Consider the following 25,572-nt stretch of genomic DNA (forward strand, 5'->3'; position numbering starts at 1 on the left):
TACAGCTCATTTTTAACATTGCTTCATGCTTTATCTTACACACGAATTCGGCAATCACGAAAACAAAATAGTTTTCAAGCATTTTCTCAAATCAGATCAATGGAAGTCACATGACGGCTTCTTCATGGAATGAACAGATTGCCCAATAAACACCAGAGGTCACAGCCCGTGATCCGAGAGCCTTCTGTGGGCCGGATCACTGAATCTTCACTCGTGTGGGTACGCTCCCGATCGCCACGTGACAGAGGAGTACACCGAACTAGAGATGGCTTAAGTAATCTGCCCAGACAATCCAGCTTGGCAATGGCAAAGCCAGGACTGCAATCCGGGCAGTCAGCATTCAGAGCCCAAGGCCTCGACCACAATGCCACACAGCTATTAAAACGCAATTATTAGATACCAATGTAACAATTAACATTTAAGGAACCTAGATTAATATTGAAAATGCACTGGGATTTTGGTGAAACCGAAGCACGGGAAGGAGGGAAGAGATCACCAGCACCGAGGAGGTGAAGATGCCAAACCTTCACTGAGCTCGCAGTGCATCAAAAGGTCAGACCTAGGAGTAATTGGCTTGTCCCTGAGGCTAGAATACCAGAGATAATGAAGAAGGAAGAGTGGGCAAGAATTAAAAGGCAAGGGCTCTGTGTTTTATCTTGTCCTCTACCCTTATTTTCTGTCTATGTTTTATCTTGTCTTTTTCGGTTCTTCCTGTGAGAAAGAAAAGGGCGAGGACGTTTAAGTGGCAGAGGAAATCGACCGGGTATGTCTTGGGGAAAAGGCCCTCGTCATTCTGATAGCGTGTGAAAGGTGGATGGAGAAGGTGGCTCCAGGGGTGAAAGAGAAAAAAGGCAAGAGATAGAACAGCTTCTGGGAAGTCCGACTGGAGGAAGGGACAGATTAAAAGCTTCATTTAGCAGATAGAATTAAGACGGCGATTGCCAATTAGATGCGAGGGATTAGAGGGACAGTGATGTAACAGGTAACTGGCAAAAGAAAAACGACTTATTTTTTTTTTTTTAGATATTTGTTTTAGAGGCGCCTCGCCAAGGAAACTAGTTTTCGGCAGACCACTTAAATTCCAAAGAGGGAAATTTACTTTTTTTCTTCCTTCTATTTCCCCTCCATAATTATAATAACATCCTGAGTCACAATTATTCTGTTTTCTCTTTTAATTGCTAGACCACCGCAAAATAAATAAAACATGAAACACGGAATGTGTGTCTCAACCACCTTTCCATAATCAAACTTCCTTTGAACTGGTTAAGGACCGAAGAAGTCGTGTTGGATGAAGACAATACCTAGTAATCTTGTTTTTGAAAACATAAAAGCCGTTTTTATCGGCTAGATCTGATTCTGACTTAGAAGTTCAAACACCATTTTTAAAAAAAATCTTCATTTTACTTCTTTCAAAGTTTAAGTGATCGTTCTCCTTTTCTAAAATACATCTAAAGGTATACAATTATAAACGGAAGTTCTGGAGGATAATTCAACAACCGGGTTGAGAATCTTAGTCGAGAGTAAATGTGCCTTTGCCTTGTCTAAACTGCCATTCGGTTCTAACTCAGGATAGCAGGTTGTCAAATAATGTTCAGAGACATTGTGTTATGAACTAACACATATATATGTAAATTAAATAACCGAAGCCACGGAAACTACCGAAAACACTAAAAAACAATTATCCCCAAAGAACCCCGAAAGCGGCATCTGAAAACCCCATACTAGAAACAGTACCTATGACACACCAGAGAAGCATGTAACCCATCGACTGCTCGCAAAGACAGGACACAGACCTCTGCCAAAGCTGCATGTTCCAGCCGCCCTGGCGAGGGGGCTGAATTACAGCCTAATTACAACCCAGAGAAGAAGGCTTTGTCTCTTTCTTCTCTCAAGAATGCCAAGGTAAAGCTGGGATTGTCATTTGCTGGGGAAGGCCTAGACTGAGCATAGCTTTTGCACCATCCTCTAAAGTAAAAGTTAAGTCTATAAAGGAAAAGCTTTATTGAAAACGTGAGACATCGAAGCAATTACAAAGAAACAATGACAGAGTTCGTTTCAAGTCTACTCTACCTCCAGTCACGTGAACTGCTGTCACGGAGTACTAACGGGAATCAGAAAAGGCGCGGGGGCTTTGAATCAGGCAGACCATCGCTGTTTAGTAGCCGTGTGATCTTGGGCGAGCTGCTCGACCTCTCTGACACCTCGCTTCCTTCATCTGCAAAATGGGAGTGACGATACCTACTTTTAAGAGATGGTATAAAAGATTAAATAAATGAAAAATTATATGTAAGAAAATAAGACATCTAGCACGGCGCCTGGCACATCATCGACTCCCATAAGTAGTCATTACAAGGGTTTTTCCGAAAGTTTCTTATTGACTTTGGATTTCTAAAAACTGAGTTAACAGAGATGTTTGTTCTCTTTCAGCATCAAGTGAGGCAAAGTAGATTCTTCTCCTTCTACCTATCCAACCCCACCTCATCATATCATCTGAATGGTAGCAAAACAAAATGAAAAAAACCACGGGGGTCCATATGCAGCCGGAATCATGCCAAATGCTATGGCAGGCACAAGAGAAGGGACAGCCTCTGCCATCGCAGGCACTGCAATTCAAGCAAGGAGGTGAGACCTCCACAGAAGAAACAACTAGAATAAAGCTACCCAATATATAAGGTCCAGCGTGAGATTACGTGATACAGACCAAACTGCCAAGGTGAGTCACAAATGGACAATGCGCATTAGAGCGGTGAGTCCCACGCCACCTCTGTTTTAATGTCTATCTCATCGGGAACCAACGAGTGGTCCCAGTGCCCACGACGGCAGCATATTCACGCTATATCCACCTCGTCATGTCGAGTGACTGCAACAGGAGCGGCCACACCCTGTCCACAGGACCAGTTCATGGGTCACACACCTGGATGTTCAGATAACACTGAATTGCCCAAAAGGCTCTAAACGCCTACTCTCAGTATCTCTACTCATCATGTCGCGGACCAGTAACGAACGGTTTTGGAACCAGCTTTGAACTAGGAATCAGTGGGTTGCTCTGAGTCGCCCTGAGCTGGCCCTAAAAGAGTAGATCTCGATCGTTCGAGGGGCAGATACCCCCGAGGAGCCGTGGAGGGTGGACGGAGCAAGGTCTCGAAGCTGGACTAAGCCCCGCACTGCTGGGAGAGCTATTTTTATCATAACTGGAACGAGGCAGCAGAATCTGGAGCGGGGTATAGACGTAACTACAGGGCCAGATATAGCTCTCTCTACTTTTCTTTACGTGAGGGAACAATTCTCTCAGTAGGGATCCCAAACAGTAAAAAAGAGATGTACATGAAGCTTCCAACACCACCGCCTAGCTGGCTTATCAGCTGGCAAGGAACAGAATCCAGATGCGCACGCCTGAGTAAGAACGCTTCCTGTTTGTGCATCCATCTCGGGAATCCTGCTGGCCATCAAAGGGAAGGACACAGGAGCGAGTTCAAGGTCTGGGTTGAGCTCTGCCTGTCATGAATAAGCTCAGACTGGGACCAGAGCACCTTCCCCAAAGGGCTGCCGTGAGGACTGGATGAGGTCACACGTGTAAATCCTTCAGAACAACGGCTGGCACGTTGCGAGTGCTAGCTGCTACTACTAGTGCTATTATCGCTGCTGTTACTACTGCTACGATCACTACTACTCTTATCACTACTGATGCTGCTGCTATGGCTACTATTACTGCCACTACTATTATGACCGCTGCTGTTGCTACTACTATTACCACTGCTATTACTACTACTATCACTATTGCTATTATTACTACTACTATCACTACTGCTATTACTACTACTACTATTACTGCTGCTGCTGCTGCTACTACTAGACTTTTCTCCTCCAGCAGGTTCATCCCCAAGGCCGATTTCAGAGTATTTAAGAAGCATTAGTCCCATACCCTTGAACTCAGACGATGAACACCCCTGACATTAAAAAACCCTCAGTCCAAGCAACTCACTTGGGAATTGCTCTTTCCTCGGCCCCCTTTTCCCAGTTAGTTGCTACTCATCTCCCTCGAAGCCCAGTTCAAATGTCACATCTGCAAGGAAGCTGTATTAATTAGAAATTAATCTCCCGCGGCTTAACCCAATAAGGGCTCATCGTCACCACCTGACAAGAAGCCAAGGAACAGAAAATCCGGGCTGGATGCAGTAGGTCCTAGAGATCATCAGTGGTCCCTGCTCTACCATCGTTAGCATGTGACTTCGATCCTCACTTCAATGTCACTTCAGGGACATCTCCTATCAGGCAGGAAGCGGAAGGAAGAGCAGAGGATGAAGAGGTGGCCCCGGTCACGGGAAAGCGACACTCACCCAGCACTCTCCAGTTCACGTTCGCCGTCCCATTGGTTAAGGCTATGTCGTCGTGGACATCTCTAGTTGCACGGGAGGTATAAGCGTGGAGCTCTCAGGCTGGATCCTCTGCTGGTCCAAACAAGATCAGGGTTCCATTGCTAACAGAAAAGGAAAGCATGATTACTGGAGAGGCAACTAGCAAAGAAGATTTCCTTGACCCCGAAGGGCTAGCTCAGGTCCCACTCTAAGACACTTCCATAGCATCATATACCCCTCCGTGCATCACATGCATGTAAATTGTAATCGGCTAATTTCCTATGTAAATAACTTTTCATCACTCTCACAAGAGAACGTAAGCGTTGAGAAGGCAGAAACCGTGTCTTTCCAGCTCGCCTCCTCCCGGAACCCCTAGGGCCCAGCCCCGAGCCTCACATATCGTAAACACAGAATAAATAGATGCAAAATTGATAAACCATTTAATAAAAGTTTATAGATATACTTATTAACCATAGTCAATTAACTTCACTTTTTTCTTCTTTAAGCCCAGATTAGAAATATTTATGCCTTATAAGGTTAATGTTACGATGAATACGAGAAAAGAAAATCAAGAAACACTGGGAAAATATTTGGGGTAAAAACTTGATACATGTGGTAAGAGAAAAACAGAGCCTTAGTATTCATAAGGGATATGCTGTAAGGTCATGGGAATCAAGAAATGTCACATCAGAGAATGCGAGGAACGTGACTATATTATTGAGTAATAAATATGGAAGACAGGGACATATTTAGATATGGCTGCTTTTTTGTTTTCCTCTCTTTCTCTCCTCCCAGTAAGAGAGAGATGAGTTTTTATAAACTGAATTACACTACTTTGGAGAGCTTGTTTACCAACAGATCATCTCTGTTCTCTCCCTCAACTGACACGTGCGGGAACACGCACCGTGCTAGATTCTGGGAGCCCAACAGCTACCAGACAAACGTGGCCTTGACCCATATGGCACTTAAGTGCCGGTTGGGGCAGTGGGGTGGGGGAAGGGGGGGGATAAAGATGTAAACAGATTTACTGCTGGTGATAAATGCGGTAAAGCACTGTGACACAGAATAACGGAGGGAGGTCACATTGAAACCATCACCCAAGAATGAGGAGACAGCCGTGACAAAGGCCAGGGCCAAAACACCAGGTGGCCAGAACATCCGGGGCAAGGGGAGAGTGGCTTGGCATCATCCCCTTGTCCGAGTACATCTCCTACCACTCACGTCACTCACTGGCCAACCCCACGGTTACGTGAACGTGCCAAGCACACTCTCGCCTCGGGCCCTTTGCACGTACTGTCCTCTCACACGCTACTTGAACACTCTTCCCATATCTTCGTGTTCCCTCCGATTCAGCTCTCTGCTCAAGAAAGCAATAGGGAAGTGGACGATGCTACGATCACGTTCATTCTCGCACTGATTCGACACATATTTATCGAGTGTCTACTGTGTGCCACGCACTGTTCCAGGCCCTAGGAATATAATGGTCAGGTGCAAGGTGAATTTCCTGCTCTCACAGGTCCCGTATTCCAGTTGGGGAAATGGAGAGTAAACCAACAAAATGTCAGATGGTGACACGTGTAAAAAGTGTGAGTGGATGAGGGTTTCCATTTTAGATAAGGTGGTCGGAGGAGGCCAAGTTTTGAGCAGAGAGCTCAATCATGCAAGTAACCTAGGAGAAGATGGCGTGGGGAAGGGGGTTGAGGCAGAGACTCGGCAAATACAAAGGTCCTGAGACGAAAACTATCTTTCAAAAAAACCACAGGAAGATATCTCTACGAAGCTGTTAAAAATTATGTAAACATTTTATAAGATTTTCTATAAAAATTATATTAAAATTTTGGCCGTCCCCTCCCCCGGAAAGAAATATTGAAGTCCCAGCCCCCAGAACCTTAAAATGTGATCTTACTTTATAAAGGGGTATTACAGATGTAATTACTTAAGACCGAGGCCAGACTGGAGTAGGGTGGGCCCTTAATCCAACAGGACTACTGTCTTCAAGAGATCGTGCATTTGAAGATGGAGCAGAGGTTAGAATGACAGCAGCTGAAAGTCAAGGAAGTGCAAGAACTGACAGCCAGGAACAGAAGCTGGAAAAGGCATGGAAGGGTTCTACCTAGACTCTGAGGGAGCACGGCCCTGCTGACACCTTGATTTTGGACTTCCGGCCTCCAGAGCTGTGTGACAATAAGTTTCTGTTGTTTTAAGCCACCCAGTTGTGGTATATTGTCACGTCAACCCTAGGAAACAAATACAGATGCCTATTAGACATTCAAAGCTGGAGTTGAGGGGAGAATTTAGGGCTGAAGATGTAAATTTGGAGACGTAATGATAACGCCATAAGCAAATAGACTGGACTTCACTGTACAGCAAAATCCAACAATCGGCTGTCTACAGGGGTTGTGGAAACACGGACAGGTGTCAACTTCTGAAGTAACAATATGGTCTACATTCTAAGACACCTGCACAAATTTAAGAAGAGCAGAGCGGGTCACCATTGTACTAGATTAAACCAACGCCACGACAAGACGCATCAGCAGATAAAATCACGATGTTCTGGTAGACGATTAAACAATAAAAACATAACACTCGATTCATATCCAATTAATATAAGTGTCTTAAATGGAGGAAATACAGCAAATACACATATATAATAGTAACTAGTGACCTTGATACTTACCAAAGCAATATAATGGAATATCAAAGAATTAGGCAAAGGAAGTAGCCCAAGAGGAAACAGGAAGTAGGATAGAATTAGCTAGTTTAAAAGGGAGAGAAATAAACAGAACAACAAACTTCCTTTTCAAATACACAGGCCTCTCTAATAAAAGGTTATCAAATTCTAGGATGGAATTTGGTCATATTTTTAGATCCAAACCACAATAAAAACAGAACGATGAACAAAAGGAAAAGTTACCTTGAAACAGTTAAAACTTACAAACGATAAAACATTGAAGATGGGAAAAAAAATCCAGGACACGTCAGATCATTTTTACAGCGATAAAGATAAATTTAATACCTCACCTTAGAGAATTCTGTCTTAAATTAAAAATCATCGGATCGTTTGGGTTTTTTTGTTCTTGAGTTGTGTGAGTTCTTTAGCTATTTCGGATACGGAAGAAAAGGAGACTTCAGACAAGGAACACGCACTAGAGTGAGTACACGGATGTCAGACTCTAATCTCGTACACCTGAAATCATATAATGTTATTAACCAAGGTCATCCCAATACCTTTACTTTTTAAAACATATAGAATGATAACTTAAAAAGCGAATAACCATGCCCACGAGAAAAGTCTGCCTGGAACTCTCTCATCCTGTGTGGCACGGTCGGCTTGGCCAGCCGGTCCGTGAGGCCCGTGTGCCCCTCCCCCGAGCTGAGGCTCCATCCAGGGGCAACAGAGCTGAGTTTTTCATGACAAAGCTGTCGCTTCCCTTACAGGAACTTTCCTAAGTTTTCTTTCCTTTGTCTAAAAACTCCATTAAGATGCCCCTTTTTAAAGCCATCTCATTGCATCTAAACTCCAGGTCCAAAGTTTTATTCCAGGAGCCTGATAATCAAATTTAAAACTGTGTGGAATCCATTTTTCAACAAACGACGATGCTCAGACTCCAGTGAGTTTAAGTGGGTGTCTGGCGGCGGTGGGGATTTCCTGCCTCCTCTGTTTGATGAAATCTCTAGTTATGACATTGTTATGTCACCAAGATGCAGAGCTTGCCAAACCTCATCTTAGACATTTATGTGGGTTTTCCCGAATTCCCTTCAGCTACTTAAATCCTAGATGTTATTGCCAGCTACCAGGGAAATTAAATACGGAATATTCAGGAACTATAAAGTGACTAAGAGTGAGTGGTTACACAACTCCTTCTCATGGGCATTTTCCATGGCTGGGAAACAAACTTGAGGGTACAGTGAAAACAGTACTCTCTTCACAGACATCCTGAGGTTCAGTCTACAGACATATGGAGAAATTTCGGGTCTGTTCCTGGAAGGCCTGAATGTTCTCTTCAGAAACGTCTCTGCCTGGGGCTTGCTCACTTATGTCTCAATAGTTATGATTAAGCACAATCGGACTTAAATGTTAGCAAAGGCCACCTTTAAAAGTTTTATATGTATCCGATCACCTTTCTCTCTTAAAAAGAATGCGTTTGTAATCACCTGAAAGCCAGAACACATTTAGACTCCCCTATTCCAACCCAACGAGCCACGACCATCTGAGTTGGCATTATCCCACCTTCACGAGAAACAGAAAATCTACATAACGAGTGTGAAGCTGTTGTCTAAGGACAGAAAAGGAGAACTCTTGGAGATGATTAAGGGTGGGCGTGACTGAATGGCGTAATAAACCCACCAGAGGTGAGGGAGCCCGGGAAGTGTGCTCCTTAGAACAGTACCGGCCAAGATCACGGTCAAGGGGATGAAATAGGACAGCTGAGGACCAGAAAACAGTGTGCGCGTGCTCGGAATGGACTGGAAAGATACACCATGGGAATCAGGATTTAGGGGCCAGAATCCTCTACTTCCAGAACTGCCTCTGTTTTTAAGTATAATAGGATTCAAAACATTCAGTGAAAACTTCACTTTTATAATAGGCTTGTTTTATCTTGGATGTTTCGGTGATGGGTGAGTTTAAATTGTTATTAATTTCAATATTCATCTGTGAATGTACCCAACACAGGAAAGTTTTAAAAAGCAAACAAGTTCTCTCCCTTCCCCTCCCCCCACATATACAAAATAAAACAGCTTCAGAGGAATACTTGTTACGTATGCAAAATATATCTAAAGTAGATAAAGTTTTGTGCTTTGTATTCTAGAACAAGGAAATATTTACCTCTCTGCCAGATACCTGGTATCTGTAAGTTTCTAGTTTCTCTAGAAGAGAAGACATCTACCATCTATTTTTATGAAGTTCTTTCTTAAACTGTTTAGAGTGAGGTGTTTAATCACAAAATAAGTAGCATGTGCTTTCCCTGTCCCCATTCATCCTGTCATAAACAAAGAGAGGGAAAAAACTCAGAATTTATAAAATCTTGCTTGTGTGAAATGTTCTTTGAGACCGCTGACCCCATCTCACAAACTCATAAACTGTTTGACTCCGTTCTGGTCTAACCCTCCAGAATACACATTAGAGCCAGATGGAAATTCCACTGACTAAATTAAAACACACTAATTGGGCATCAAATTTCTCCTGAAAATGTCCCTTCCCAGCATCACAGATGAGGTATCGTGTGGGTGTCGGATGTACGACTAAGAGGAAATTCATTCTTTCTGTACAAATAAATCATTCAGATTCACTTTACTAAACTTTCTTATTGGCTCCTGGAAATGATCAAATGGAGGATGTGGGGAATTTAACTGCTCAAACATTCAAAAGATTTATTCACTGGATGGTAACAAGGACAGTCAAAATAAGACAGCTAAATCGCTTCTAGATAAGATGTGTTCCTTTGTAAAACGATCTTGGAAAATCCAAGGCTACATCTGGGATTCAGACAGACATTGCCACCTCCATGTGGATGAGTACAAAAATGTTTGCAGTTCACATAATATGCTAAATGTTTTCAGGGACTGATGTTAAGACTTTCTCCTCTAACGCTAATTCCTAGTTTGTGGCATCACCAAAAACGCTGTGTAGATTTAACCTCACAGTTAGGGAATTCCCATCAACGTATTATTCAGGTCCAGGAATTACAATGAAAACAACAGTTTTCCAGCTACTGTATAGTTTCCATGATGATTCAAAGATAACCCAAACCTCTAAATTTCGTTCGGAATAGTTGACCTGACCTGAATCCTACTGATTACTTTGATATAGGCCTTAAAAGGCTCTGTATTCCTCAGGTCAAGGTCAACATCGACAGTGACAAATCATGTTAATAGCACATATCCTTAATGTAATGAAAATATGTGATGAAAATGACATTTCACCTCAATGATCTTCCTCCCCAGAACTGACAGCATCATAAGAAAAATGTTCGATAAATTCCAAGAGAGGGACATTCAACAAAATCCCTGACCAGTTCTCCTCCAAACTGTCAAGGTCATCAACAACAGAAAAAGTCTGGAAAACTGTCACAAGCAAGAGGAGCTTAAGGAGACATGACAAGTAAATGTTATATGGTGTCCTGGATGGGCTCCTGGGACAACAGCAAACAAAAGACATTAGGTAAAAACTAAGGAAGTCTGAATAAATGAAGGACTTTAGCTGGTTGTACTGGGTCAACATCGGTTCAGGGATTAGACGCGTGAGGTCCATCCCAGGGGAAATGGCATGGGGTATACGGGAACTCTGTGTCATCGTCTCAATTTTTCCATAAATCTAAAACTGTCCTAAAAAACAAAGTCTATTTTAAAACGTCTTTACAGTTATTTTTAAAAATGTTATAGTTTCATGTCTACGGTTCATTCGTAAATGATTTAAATAAAAATTATACTGATAGATAAAAATAGAGACGAGAAAGAATAAGAAAAATGTATTAGAATGCTAACATTTGAGGACTCTGGAGGAAAGTATCTGAGGATTCTTTGTTCTAATCTAGCAACTTTTCTGAAAGTCTGAAAGTTTGTCAAAAAATGTTTAAGGTAAAAAATCGCTATAAAGAAACATACGCTAAAAGGGGAAAATATTTGTAATGTATGTGATAGACAATGAATAGATTCCTTAACACATAAATCTTAAAAAGACAAATGCCCAATAGAAAGGATAAATGAACAAGTAACGAAAAAAGTACAAGGGCTAATCGACGTGTGTGTGTGTGTGTACATATACACATATATAACAACCTCAGTATCAATAAGAGAAATGTACATTTTCTTAAAACTGTGATCAAATTTTACTGATAAATTGACCCTCGAAAACAAATAAACAAAGAAAAAATCTGAGACTAACCAAAAAATCCAAAGTTGAAGAGTATATCATTAAATGGGCACCATACTGGTGGGTATCCCAGCTGGTCCAATAGTCTGGTTGCAATTTGGCAACAGAAAGAGCTTTTTAAAATGTTCAGCCCCTTTGATTCAGCATGCCCTTCATCTGATAGAATTTATTCTGAGGAAGTAAGCAGTGAGGTGGAAACTTACATACAAGGCAGTTCATTATAACATTATTTGTAATATTATGTGAAAAGTCTAATGTCGAAACTGGCCAGACGTGAACCATGCTATATCTGTAAGATGGATCACTAAGCAGTAATGAAAAAAAATCGTGGTGTGAAAGAGCGCCTATTAACGATGGTAAATGTTAACAATATGTACGCCATTACAGTAGTTATCTTTGGGTGGTGTCATTATTTTGCTGGCAATAACTTCGGAAACCATGAAAAGAGATGGTTCGTGGCTTGTAGGACATAAGCTCAGCTGTCATTCTCTCTCTGAAGGAATGCAATGGCCGTAATGAGCGGCTGGTAAGCCTTAGGAAGAGCTAAAGGTCCCACCTTTGAAAAATGACATGAGCTTTACAAACAAATACTGAGTTTTCCCAACTTAAAAAAAATAATAATGTTATGTATTCATTCATTTTGCAAATAAGTACCTGCTATTTTCAAAATATTGTATTATAAGGGAAGAAGAGAGGTCTACGAAGTTGGACTGGGGATATTCTTTGTCCTCAATGAGCTTACGATCTAGCAGGGGTGGGCAAAACAATTTTACAAATCATCATAAAGTGAGGCAGAGCACCGAGGAGGGAGAAGGAACATCCAATTGAGATGACAATAAAGGAGATGGTATCTGAGCGGAGATCTGAAGACAGAGTCATCTTTTAACTGGCTACTGTTGCCATGGGAAACGCCAAGAATAAAACACGTAAGGCTGGTCCAGGGAGAGATGTGAAAATGATGACAGAGAGGTGGGCGGGGCAGGTGTACTCAAGGAAGCACGAGTATTCTAATTTGGCTGAAAACACTGTGATTGTAAAGGAGTAGGGGTAGTTAAGAATTGGAAAGACAGGCTAAAGACAGAGAACAAAAAGCCTTAAATGTCTACCCAAGAATTTTTAACTTAATACACTAGGCAAGCGTGGTTATTAAAAGTCTCTGAGCAGTTTGAAAGTTTGAGAAATTTGTTCCGATGAGAAGAATGTGACTTCCATTGCTGGCCACGAGGTGGACCGAGCAGGCAGAGGAACCCCCTCTGGCGCAGAACATCTTTCTAAATGCACAACGGGACTGGCGAAGATATAAGGAAAATCTTCGAGACCGGACGGGGGAAGAAAACGTGACTCTAAATAGGTAAGAAAATGATGAAATTGGCATGTGCCCTGAGGGCATTTGCCAGTTCCTGGTGACCAAGAGCAGGGGTCAGCAAACTGTAGCCCAGAGGCCACACATAGCTTACCACCTGTTTTCATAAATAAACTTTTATTGGAACACAGCCCCACCCCTTCATCCACATCTGTGCCTGCTTTCACACTACGATGGCATTGCTGAGCAGTTGCAATGGGGACCCTATGTCCTGCAGAGCCTAAAATATTTATTATCTGGCCCTTTATAAAAAAAAGTTTGTTGACTCTTGGCCTTGAGTTTTCGTGGGTGGAGTTTATGGGATTTGTGGGACCAAGGCAGGTGCCTGTGTAGAGTGACACGCCACAGGAAAGATTGCATCAAGCGGAGACCCTAGTAGGTAACAAACATCTTTAGTAGATAAATTAGGAAAATGTTTGTCCTGAAGAGGGAGATGAAGGAGACGGTCATGGACCACATCATGATGTTTTAGTCAACAATGGACCACATATGAGATGGTGGTCCCATGGGACTGTAATGGAGCTGGAAAAGTCCTGTCACCCAGTGACAGCGGAGCCATTGTAACTTCATCGTGCAATGCATCTCTCATGTGCTTGTGGCGATGCTGGTGTAAACAAATCTACTGCCCTGCCAGTCACATAAAAGTACAGCACACATGATTATGTGCAGTAAATAGTAATCGATGATAATGACAATAAACAATGATGTTACTGGCGTATGCATTTGCTATACTATACTTTTTATTGTTATTTTAGAGTGTACGCTTTCTCCTCCAAAGATAAAGCCTGCTGTAAAAGAGTGTGCCCTGTTACGCCGGCACCATCCTCGTGCATCTCACATTTATCACGTCTCTCGACGTCTTCGTTTGCTCTTGTGCTTGATTTAACCTCGTGTTGTTTTACACACTAACGTGCTGTACAGGCTTGTGGCCCGGGAGCAGCAGGCTACGCCATAGAGCTTAGGTGTGCGGTCGGCTACCACCTAGGTGTGTCTAAGTGCACACTGTGATGTTTGCACAATGCTGGAATCGCCTAACGACACTATTCTCCGAATGTGTTCCCTTCGTCAACTGGCACCTCACTGTACTTGCTTGTCCCTATCTTGGCTGTGTTGGAAGGAAAAAAATGTCCCCTGAAAGTTCCCAGGCCCTTTCTCATGCAGATCAGAATCCATATTTTCTGTGTAGTGGCCCTAAAACTCTTAACCAAAAAAATTCAGTTTATTCAAGTGACCCTGGCTCGGTCACGCTTCCGGGTGTCTAGCACAAACAAACGATCTTTGAATTCCCACAGATAAAGTTCCAAAGAATATAAGCTTCGAATCACAAAAGCACAAAATGCACAAGTAAACAAGTTACTAAAAGTAAGACAAAGCAGAAAAAACTAGCAGTAGGAGTAGACCCACGAAGACTATAGATACTGGAATTATTAGATACCAAATATAAAATATTACGCATACTGTAATTAACAAACGTTTAGAGAAAAAGAGATGATCAAAAATGACTGAGCATATTTGAAATAAAACCAAATACAATATCTAAGCACGACAAACATAATAATCGATATGAAAAAGTCCATTAACATTAAGTAGGAGATATAGTTAAAAAGAGTAATAACAAATTGGGAGATAAATTTGAAGAAATTACATCAAGTCCAGCAGAGACAGAAATAGAAAATAAAAAAGAGTTAAGACAAACAAAGAACAGAGTAAGAAGGCCTATTTCTCATCTAATCAAAGATACAGAGGTGGAAAAAAAAGAATGGGGAGGAGGCAAGAGACATAATGCCTAATAATTTTCCAGAACCGATGTAATACAATAATCCTCAGATATAAATGAAAGAACTTCCATAAGTTCTTCATAAATAAACTACAATGTACCAATAAAGAAAAAGGCTTCAAAGACAGAGAAAAGATATTATCTACGAGAATGGACAATTTTTTTTAAAAAAGTCACTTAGACTGAAAACTAATTTTTCATCAGTAATGATAATATTAAAAGACAGTGAAATCCTTTCAAAATTCTGAGGAGAAATTTATCAACTTAGAGTTGTTGATGCACGAAGTTATCTTTTAAGAAGGAGGGTAAAAAAAGACATTTTCGAGCGAACGAAAACGTTTAATACACACAACTAACTCTAGAAACATTATTGTTTCAATCTCATTTTGACTGTAGCTAGTAATAACATCAAAACAAAATAAAACACACCTTCTTACGTCCAGCTAAAACAAGGAAAAATATAGTTTTTTTATGTTAAAGGACTTATGTAGCTTATGCTACATAATATTTTTGCTGCAGGGTTGGGCCTGGTTAGTACTTAGATGGGAGACCACCTAGGAAGACCAGGTGCTGTAGGCGTAAAAAATAAAAAAGTAAGGAATTATAAACTGACAAGGTCCTTGCAATCTGTAGGGTCAACAAGGGGTTGCCTCGCCAAAAAGTAAAAATACGAAATAAAATTTAAAAAAGTTTTTGCCGGTGCAACCAAATCATTTAGATATTAAATACATATGAATTAATAAATGAATTTATTTTTTAAAACTTATAGTTTTAGAGTTTTCAACCAACCAATCATCTCTAAAGGAACATTCAAAAGAAATATGTCGCAGAAAGAAAACTAACCCTAAAATAAAGTCTAAGAGATAAGAAGGAATGATGAACAAAAAAACTATATGGTTAAATCTAAATAAATATTGACTGTATAAACAATAATAACGTCCACATAGTGGTGCTAAAAAGAGAGAGATTAAAATTCTAGACGAAAACATGAAAATCGGGAGGCAGCGATGTGAGTTAACATGTTCTTAAATTGTTCCTTGTCCTTTTTCAGGAGGGTAAAGCCATTAGTTTCAGACTTTGCTATGTTAAGTGTGGATTGCACAATTTCTAGATCACCACGGAAAAAGAAAACCAGAGGACCAGCTGAGGCCCATGCGGGGCCCGCATCACGGCTCCACTGCTTCCGCGGCTGCCCAAGTCTGCTTCCTCCACGTCCCTTCAACAGATGCCACGAGCACACTCTCATTACACCCTCGTCTCCGAGCCTGCTTCCCGAGGAAGCTGATCTGCTACAAACGTCCGAAGCACTGCTGAAAACTTAGGAATGTGCAATTAAAGGTTGGGAAAGAAGACAGAGCTACCATTAGACTTTGGTGCGGTTCGTGTAGAGGGACTAACAAAAGTTCAAGAATTGAATGAGATGGCTAAGTTCAGAACGGATAACCTCGAAGGATCCCTACAGCGAAGCATCCGAGAAAGGAAGGATAGAAAATTGAAAAGGGCTGAGGAGGCATCAGAAAGGTGTGACAGTGTGGTGTTGTTGAGCTCAAAGAACAGAAAATGTCAAGAAATGTGTCAGTTCACAGTTTTAGATGCTTACCTTACAGATGGAAGAAGATGCTGGATGTGTACTAAAAACGTCATTTCTCTTTTCTCCTGGTCCATTCTCTGGTTTTACTGCAGGAGATGACCTCCTCCTCCCACTCAGCTGGTGTTTCAGGTGGGGCAGGTCGGTCCCACCCATGGTTCCAAGGGCTCGTGCTAAGTAAGGCTGGCCAATCACAGCGCTGCATTCCGCCGCCTTCAGTCTGCACCAGTGAGAATCTGGCCCCAGATTTTGCTCAAACTTTTTCTTTTTAATTGCATGACCCTGGGGTTTGCCGACAGCCACCTTACCTCTTATTATTAATAAGTAATAGTCTCTACTAGGACCATATACTCTAATTAGTGAGATGGGGCAAATGCTTACGAAGTGTTTATCATTTAAAATAGAAGGAACCAGAAGACTCCAATGAGTGGAACTTTTTCTGAATTGAAAAAGTAGAAACCGTCAGAAATATACGTGGTCGATACTCGGTAAAAATTTGTTGAAAATATAACGCTAACCCTGGATGTCCTGAAGTGTCCTCTGATGCATCATGACAGTATGCATTAACAGGGAGTAGATTTTACAATATTTCTTTTTCAGTGAAAACTACGTATTTGTCACATTTTTTTCCCTAAACAGCTTTCATTAATCACAACATCCTAAGATGAATGATATAATCACACGTTTTATGACACAAGCTAAGGAATGGTCACTCGTCTTAATTACAAAGTCAAACATGCCTTTTTATAGGGAAAAAAATAATCTTCCATCTTTAAAATATCAGTCATTCACAATCATTACTTTAAGAAAAGTGTAATCTGGAACTTTAATTCCATAGTCTTGGATTGACTGGGGAAGCAGCCAGAAACAACTCGAAAGAAATTATGGTGACGAATGTATTGGTGAAATTTAACTGAAGTATCAGCCAACGACCATCTAACCTTTATAACAGATTGAAGTTCATACCCTCCCTTATAAAAGAAATATTAAAGCGAAAGCCCTCAGTTGCCGTGGCGCCTGCACTGGATGTGTGTAACTTTGCAGACGCCGAAGGATTAACTGTAGATGCCCACGAATGTCAGCCTGCATTTCCCCGAACAAGCCACAGACACCATCCCAGTACCCTAAGTGGGTAGACATGAGGGGCTGACCAAAACCCACATCTACTTCTCTATCTCCCTCCTCACTTCCCATCTGCTTCCTAATTACTGCCAAGGATCAAAGCGAGTCTCTATCCCAGAATGAGAAGGGCCCCAGCTGGGAAAGAGGAGTCGGAATTAAGAAGGCGACTTAGCCCTCCCAACCCAGAATCGCAGCTCCTTGGGTCATCAATGTCTTTGGCAACAAGAGCGACCCCTCTGACACAGAAACTGAAACATGTCACTGTCCACTTCAGACGTTTCCATGGCACCCCTGCCCTTAGCACAGAGTCTGAACTTCTTAATGTGTCTTATACAGCCAAGTGCAATCCAGCCTCTGCTTAACCTCCCCAGCCGCCTCTTACCCTCTGGTCATCGACTGTGAACTTAACCCCCTCATCTTCCCACTGCCGAAGCATCCTCCATGCTTGGCGTGGACCTCACATGGTCTGGAAAGGGTCTCCCCATCCCCCCGCCCCACCCCGGTCTGGGTCGGTGCCTCTGTGAGCATGCCCGCAGCAGGCTGCCTGCCCACCACAGTGTGGCGACCAACCTCCCGTGGGCTGGTCCGTGACCCCACAACTGGAAGTTCTCCAAGGAGAGCGACTGTGTCTCTCTGGCTCACTGCTGGGCACTTGGTGTGGACCGGCACATAGTAGTAGTTCAATAAGTATTTGTTGATGAATGAATAAATGTATGAATGAATAAAGTTAGAAATAGTGAGGAGGGCTGACATTCACTCAGTTCTTTTCGATGCTACTGTATCTGGTCCCCGGGTAGATCCCATTGTCTTGGCATTTCAGAGAATATGGTAAAGCTGTTCCTATTTAAAAGCTCTACAGGGACTTTTAATTTAGGCACAAATCTATTTTTTTTAAAGGAAACTGCCTGTGAATATTTTTGAATATGGGCTACTTGTTACCTTCCCTTCAGAGATGCTAAAAGATTCACCCTATTCGTAGTGTATCTCCCCAAGAATTACCAGTGCCTGAAATGTCATGATGACAGATTTCTTTCTTGGGCTTAAGATTTTATATAGAACAATAAGAATGTAGGACAACAATAATAATGAGAATAACAACAATATCAATTTTAAAAAAAAACAAAACTAACAGTTGTTATTGAACCCTGATGGGAGTCGGGCCGTGTTCTGAACACTTTCATATGTATACGCTCACTTATCTTTCTGGTAGCTTTCTGGAGTAAAAACCATTATTATCCTCATGTTACAAGAGGTCAAGTCACTTCTCCAAGTCACACTGCCAATGCGGTGGGATTCATCCCAAACCTCCAATTCCGGAACCTAGGCTCTCATTTCTATGCTCCTTGTCTTCTTCTTTTATCCAGAAAGAAAGAAAGTATCTGTTACCAAGGGATCAATTTGGTAAAATCATACCAAATTATTTTAGAGCTAAATTCAGAGAGGTAAATCTCTCAAAGCTTCCTCTTTTTTTTTAATACAACAATTTTACTTTCCATCCATGTCGTATATGCTGGACCATTTGTTTGTGTCTATCCTAACATATCTCATCCGTATTGGTGGCAGTAAAAGAGTCAAATATATTTCTGAAATCTCTTAACGAGTTACGTTATTATTTATTTATTTATTTATTTGGCAAGGGACTAGAGCACACCCTACTGGCCAGCTCATAGGAAATACAGCATTTACTTGGGAGAAAACGTAATGTTAACATTGGAAGATAAAATCAGATTAACGTTCAAAAGAAATTTGAAAAAAAAATTGGTCTTAAAGTATCTGTAGGACGCTAAAAAAATATTCTAACAGTTATAAGTTCTAGAAACTGCATAGAATCAAAAACACAATAACCACCAAGAGTATCAGATGTGCTTTAAGAGAGCATTAGGTAAATGAAAAGTGGCTCAATTAAAAATAAACGACTCTACAAATAGCCCCTCTAAAACTCATACTAAGAAAAAGTAGTTAAGCCAACACTTAAAATAGTAGACCGATAAATTAAAACCAGCCTGCTCAGTCTTCTGAGGCTGAGTACATTGTATATATTTCTTTTCTTTTTTTTTCTTTTTTTTTTTTTTTTTTTTTTTAGGGGTAAAGCTAGGAAGGAGGAGTAACAGCCCTAATTACATAAGGGGAAAATGGAAACTGTAAAGGAATCTTTTTTTGTGCACCTTTTCAAATGGCTGCTAAAGTTGAAAGCTCAATGGAGACTTCTATTGTGATGAGGCATTTCTCATGGAAGAACCTCGGCTTTTATCAGCATGTGTGTCTTAAAGTGATCACAAAGTTTACTTTGTGTATGTAAAGATACGTATTTAAAGATATGTATCTGTGCCCAGATGTCTCCAAAACGTAAAGTGGCATACTCAACAGATCGACCTGTAAGAAATGCAATTCTCCCATTGTCACCATTTTCTTACCGCATACTGATTTATAAATTAGTAACACAAAAAGCACAGAGTTACATTTATACAAGGAATGAACAAAAAACAAAGGCTCTAGGGCTAGGGACAATGCAGAAAGTGTCCTGCTTTAAAATATTTCCTTGCTTACAAGGAGGAACACAAAAACATTTACATTCAAGAAGAAGAAACACCAAAATGTATACACTCCTGTGGGATTTAAATAATATCAAAACGCAGATTCGGAAGGATCGACAGGGCCCCGTCCAGCATATTTGTGCCTCCTCACGACTTGTGGGGTGGGGACTGGAGAGGACAGAAAGGAGCAATGTCCTCAGGAAAGCAAGAGTCTGTGATGCTGAGGTTTCTGAGCCAGAACCACCCCTTGTTCTCACTCCAAGAACAGCTTCTTCTTACACTGAAAGAAAGACAACTGCAAAGTGACAATTTGGGTCAATGTGATGTAAGTCTAACCTTTTCGATGTTTAGAATTTTTTGATATTAAAAACAATTGGCTGATATACATTCCTTGGGAAGTGGCCTGAAAATGAAATGGACTACGTGTAAAACAAAAACTTGTCTGACCTTAAAATTCTTTCTCACTGGAAACAATTTAAAACAAGTTAGGTGCAGTACAGAGAGAACATTTTTTTTTTCCCTCTAAACCTCTAGGCTAGTATTCTAATCTTAAAAGTCAATGCACGATCACTTGATAACTGCGATACGTTAATATTATTTCAAATTACTCGACATTTTCCTTTTAAACTCTTCCCGAAATATTCTATTATTGTCATGTCAATTATGTTACAAAATATCCGTAGTAAGCTATTAGATCAATTACACGTCCTCGTGTAATTCATTCACCGCTGAGAGAACCGGATGCCATGAACATAATGGTAAGCGAAATTCAGTAAGCTATCAGCTTTTCTCCCCAAATGAATAAATCATGTTTAGTTTGCAAGTTGAAAACAGAGCAGAAGAAAAAAATCTAATTAATCACATATTACTCGTGCGATTTTGTGATTTTTGATAATTTACCAAAACATCAGCACATCATACAGCTCGCGACCGTACAGTGAGTATCCTGCTGACCTTCTTTCTCTAAAGAAGGGGTGTGTTTGATGGTTGCTCTGGTAACTATCACTGTTTTATGAATAGAGAGACGTGAAAGCGTGCCAATGAGGCCAGCGCAAATTACCACCGCATTGTAGCAACTCGGAGTAGTGTAAGTAGTGCTCCTTTTGGATGAAACTTGAGCTCATCCAGGTCCCCATTCAGTAAATGCTGCACTGTGAGGTCTGAAAAGATGTCCTCTGGCGAGTTTTCCCTCCGATCCTTTCTTTACACTGATAAGAGCATACGGGTGAGCCGTTGACATCAATGACACCAAAAAGGGGGGATTTGGGGGGGGGTGGGAACAATCTGGATCTTCTGTGTATCAAAAAACCTAGTTAATTTGGTAAGAAAAACCACCAATTAGTTGCGACTAATTTCCATCATCCTAAAATAATGCCAAATGAATAGCAATAAGTAAGATAAGTTAACAAAAAGATGGAATTACTGGATTGTCGGTAAGTAGCCTAGGCATGAAAATGGCCCAAAGCCCCTTAGTCGAGCAGGAGCCCGCTGGTCAGAAAGGAGAACGTTATCTCGGCCAAACATGCGTTTATCTTGCAACTGAAAGAGGGCAAAGGGATATTACTTCAGATTTTTGTGTGTGTGTCTGTGTGGTTAAGGACTCGAATTCGAAATTAGGCCTTTGAATTAAATTTAAAAGAATGTAAGTAAATAATAGGAGAGAAAAGGCAAATCATTTCATGGAGTGCAAGGTTAATAATTAACTCGGTAATGAGGGCGGACTCTCCCATTCCATATGTTAAGGAGCCCAATTAGGCGGTGCTAAAAGGCAGGACGATCGGGCGTTATTGCCGAAAGGCGAGAAGGAGCTCCGCGGAGACCGAAGAGGTCAGCGGGAGGTCTCCGGCCTCTACTCAGTGGAGTACCATTCAGGGAATTTGTTCTAGTTAAAACTGGAGGGTTTCTGTCTGTTTGCTTTCTTTCTTACTTTAGTTACTCTTGGTTTGTTATCATTTGTGTTATTTATTTTACGGTTAAACTATAAGCCTAAGTTGCATCACTGGCGCCCCGAGAAACCTCCCGAGGGCTCACTGGCGTTTCGTCCTGCGGCATCATTGGCTGCCCCCGGGCCATGAGACGCTGTCGCCCTGCGAGGGTCCATCCGGCACTGGGAACTCGAGAGGAGGCTTGTCCGGGGGTGGAAGTGCTCCCTCTGGGAGCCGGTGGGCTGCCCCGGCCTGGTCAACCGCCACCAGCGCCTGGGCTCTATTTTCAAACCTGGGGTTGGAGGGGAAGTGGCTGGGCAGACCCTCTCTCAAGTCTCCCATGAAAGGCCATCGGCAAAGTGGCCGCACCGCCCTGCACCGTCTCAACGTCCCACGCTGCCTTTTACTGTCCTGCTCTGTACTTTGCTATCCCACGCCGTCCCTTGACGTCCCAGGCTGTCCCCTGCAGTCCCACGCTGCCCTGCACCGTCCCTCCCACGCCGCCGGCCGCGAGCCTCGTGGTGAGCGTGGGGCCTGCAGAGGAGCAGACGCGACCCCACTGAGCCCGGCCCCGCGCAGCCGCCGCTCGCCTCCTCCCGGTCCCTCCGCCCACCCGCGCGGCGGCGGCCCACGGACGGGGCGCGGGGGACACATGCAAAAACCCCGCTTCGGCGGCTGCAAACGCCGGGGACCCCCGCGCGAGGCCGGCGCCGCCTGCGGGTGAGCGGGAGCCGCGGCCGGGACCCGCACGCTCCCGAGGAGAAGCCCGTGGAAGGCCGTCCGGGGCCCGGCCGCGGCCCAGACGCACCCCCGGGGTAGGACAAAGGAGCCCGGGCCGCGGGGCCGCGCGACGCCAGCGGACCCCACGCGGGCGCCGGCGGCGCATCGCCCCTTTAAGCGGCGCGCGGCGCGGATTGGCTGCGAGGCGGGGGCGGGGCGGCGGGCGCTGACGTCACGGCCTCGCGGCCTGGTTATATAGCCGGGCGGCCGCGGCCGGGCGACGGCGGCCGAGTGCGAGCGCGGTGGCGAGCGCCGGGCGAGCGGCTGCGAGCGGCGAGGCGCCTGCGCGGTGTCCGGGGCCCTGAGCCCGCGGCGCTGAGCCAGCCGGGACGGACATGCGCGGGAGGGCGCCGGGGGGCAGCCGCGGCTCCGCGGGGGTAAGGGGCCTGCGGGCGCGGGGCGGGGACGCGGCGCCGCGCCGCGGGCGGCTCCCCACGCAGGGCGGCTCCCCGCGCGCCGAGGGGGTCGCCCGACGCCGCGTCTCCCCGGGCGGGAGGGAGGGGCCCGCCGGGAGGCGCGGGCGGGCCTGGGGGCGGCTCGGGGTCCCTCTCCGCGGTGGGGGCGCGCGACCCCGCGGCGCACCGCGCGCCGGGGAGTCGCGTCCCGAAAGCTGCGGCGGGTGGTCGCCGGCCCGTGGTCGGCACCAGCTCCGACTGCGACTCCGCTCAGCCCTTTAATTCATCCGGTCGTTCGTGTCCTCCTCCTCTCCTAGAAACGTGACTCCGCTCCGAGCGTCCTAAATATTGCTTCCAAAGGAGGGGAACCGCGGAATTCTGTGCTCCGAGCGTGAGCGCTCATTGGGTATTTCCCGTGTGTGCATGTGTATTTATATGTATATCATAGTACAGATGAGATGATTCGTTGACCGTGATTGCTGCTGTATTGGTGCTTGCTAAGTCTTTATTAGGGTTTCGTCATTGCTTGAAAGAAACCAGTCTCTTACCTGATTAAAAAAAATATATATATATATGTATATATGAATAGATTGTTAGTCATAAACTTAAGTGCAGTCAGAATAGAGACTGTAGCTTTAAAAGAGATGTGTTAGTGACTTTAGGTACACCTGCAACACAGGTAGGGCAGGACTGGTTTCTAGGCAACTGTCAGGGGTGAAGAAAGGTGAGTTAAAATGCTTTTTTTTTCTTCTAGAGAACAAGTGTTCTGCAGAGTTTTAAGCTTTTATAGACCTGTAAGAATGCAATGGTATACGTTCATTGAGACCGAAACATATTAAGTTCACCACACCTAGCCTTGCTTTTTTTTTAAAAAAAAAAAAAGCTGCTTTTCTTTCTTTGTATGTCTGTCGTTACGCAGTTTTAAGTGAAGTTTTATTTAAACAGTCCGAAGACCCACTAGGTACCCATTTCGGGAAATGACCAAAATAAAAGTTGGTTTCTTGTTAACATGCTGACTCTGATTGTCACCAGTATGTTATGTTATCAACCAAGCTCTTTTCCAGATATTAGGAAAGCTGAAGAGAAATACATATGGGCTTTAGCATGGACTTCAGATACTACTTTTCATTCCCCTTCACACAGGTTTGTTTTCAGCTGCGTTCCAGCGGCTCCTGGCTAACAGGTGATCGAGGTCTTGGACCAACAGTTTATAAGCTTATGTATATTAGATTGTGAACTCCTACGGGCAGAAACTGTGCCTTGTAGAGCTTCTGTCTTACGCACCCTTGCACATAGTCGATGGTTGATAAATAATTGCACGAGAGCATTTTACATTTTAAAGCTCAGCAGGATCACACCCGCCGTCCCTGATAAGGGTTGCAGAGCATTTCTGTTTTTTTATGACTGTTAGGAAATGTCAGAATTATTCATATTTTGACACGGGTAGAATTACTGTTTGAATAAATTGTTTTTTCTACATTCAGTTCACAAAAGGTACTGGTCACTCTTTCTTAGAGACTTAAAATTAGACTATGGACTTGAGTTTTTATGTGAAAACTCTTAACTGCTGCTTCTCAGAATTTGAACCAGATAATACTTGCCTTCTGCTAATACTGAATGGTAGCTTTTAAAAGCAAGTTGCTAAATTACAGGTACAATGTAACGTGCTGGAAACTGACCTGAATGTCTGCATACCATCAGGTTGCTTTAGGAAGGTGAGCAGAGGAGGGAGGAGGTGGTGCCAAAGGTAATTCCAGGAATTTGAATGTCACAGGCTCCCTCTACCAGAGAAACAACTCTGCTTTTAATCTTGGCAAATTTGAATGGGTGCTTCATCATCAGGATGCCCGTAGCATCCTTTGGTGCTGGTGTTTGGCCATGCTTTATAGAAGCTAATGAATAACTCTCTAGATAAACAAAATCCAATTGTAGTATTCTGGCATTGTTAGCACAGTAGAAACACATGCTTTGTGAGGATAGATAAGACTGGGGAGTCTCAGGGTTCTGAGTGTAAGTTTAATAGAGACCTCAGTTTTAAGGTAGAGAAGAGTTAGTGTGGGATTCAGACTTCAGAAAGGAAACAAAAGATTCCGCGAGTCAGTCATTGTGGTTACTTTAATCCAACTCCTTGTACCGTGAAATTGAGCAGTGTCACTAAAGGGCCAATCTTCCAGGCCTCAGTGAGTATATTTTTAAAATATGGGGCTCTGGCTACATTAGACCTCTTCGATTCCAACGTGCCAGGATTCAGCAAAACATTACAGTTTAACAGAGGAAATGGTAGGAAATGGTAGAAGACTGTCCTGTAGCTCGTATTAAAAGCCCACGGAATAGGAAACTCAGTGAGTTACAGGTTGTCTTAAAAATACTACTCCCTGTGCATGGAGCGCAGTTCCCCTAACTTCCCACGGCCGCGTCTTTTCCACCCTTTGGAGAGTCACCTCGGAGAGGCCTTCCCTTACCACCCGTGTAAATACGTTCTCCTCCTTCTCTTCTTAGTTCCCTGCTCATTTCCCTCGAAGCTAAACCACAGTCTGGAACAGTTCGCTTGCTTCCCGGTGTCCCTTCCTCACGCAGCAGCCACGTCTCTGTCACCGAGCATGGTATCTAGTCCCGAATAAGCACTGGATAACTTGGCGGAGGAGACCAGTCCTTCCCTCTAAGAGTCTGGGCGATCAGCACTGAGGTGAGTTCCTGTTTTTCTCCGCCGTTGATGAATGTTTAGGTCTTGAGCATTTATCTCGCTTAGCCGTCCACAAAGCCTCAGTTTCCCCATTTATTGATAATCAGGAATGGTAGGAGGAGAAACGAGGTGCTTGTCTAAACCTGAAGACCCGACGGAAGGGCGAGGCAGTGAGT

General features: G+C 43.3%; 1 protein-coding gene and 1 long non-coding RNA gene across 3 annotated transcripts in view; both read left to right on the top strand.

The window, feature by feature from the left end:
- The first annotated feature begins 240 nt into the window (after positions 1-240).
- Positions 241-3,744, top strand: LOC120585855 (uncharacterized). Its single transcript, XR_005648546.1, has 3 exons — positions 241-552; positions 723-763; positions 1,183-3,744. It is a non-coding gene; the product is annotated as an uncharacterized LOC120585855 (long non-coding RNA).
- Positions 3,745-22,550: 18,806 nt separating this feature from the next.
- Positions 22,551-25,572, top strand: part of ERRFI1 (ERBB receptor feedback inhibitor 1) — a 13,117-nt gene continuing 10,095 nt past the window's right edge. The window contains exons 1-2 of one of the 2 annotated variants that reach the window (XM_039842293.1): positions 22,551-22,695; positions 25,213-25,399. The gene's annotated coding sequence lies outside the window, so the exon portion shown is untranslated. Of the gene's footprint in view, positions 22,696-22,865; positions 23,120-25,212; positions 25,400-25,572 lie in introns of those variants that run through there. The other variant, XM_039842294.1, reaches the window with a different exon arrangement.

The sequence above is a fragment of the Pteropus medius genome, unplaced genomic scaffold, assembly GCF_902729225.1.
Source record: "Pteropus medius unplaced genomic scaffold, Ma_sr-lr_union100, whole genome shotgun sequence".
NCBI lineage: Eukaryota > Metazoa > Chordata > Mammalia > Chiroptera > Pteropodidae > Pteropus > Pteropus medius.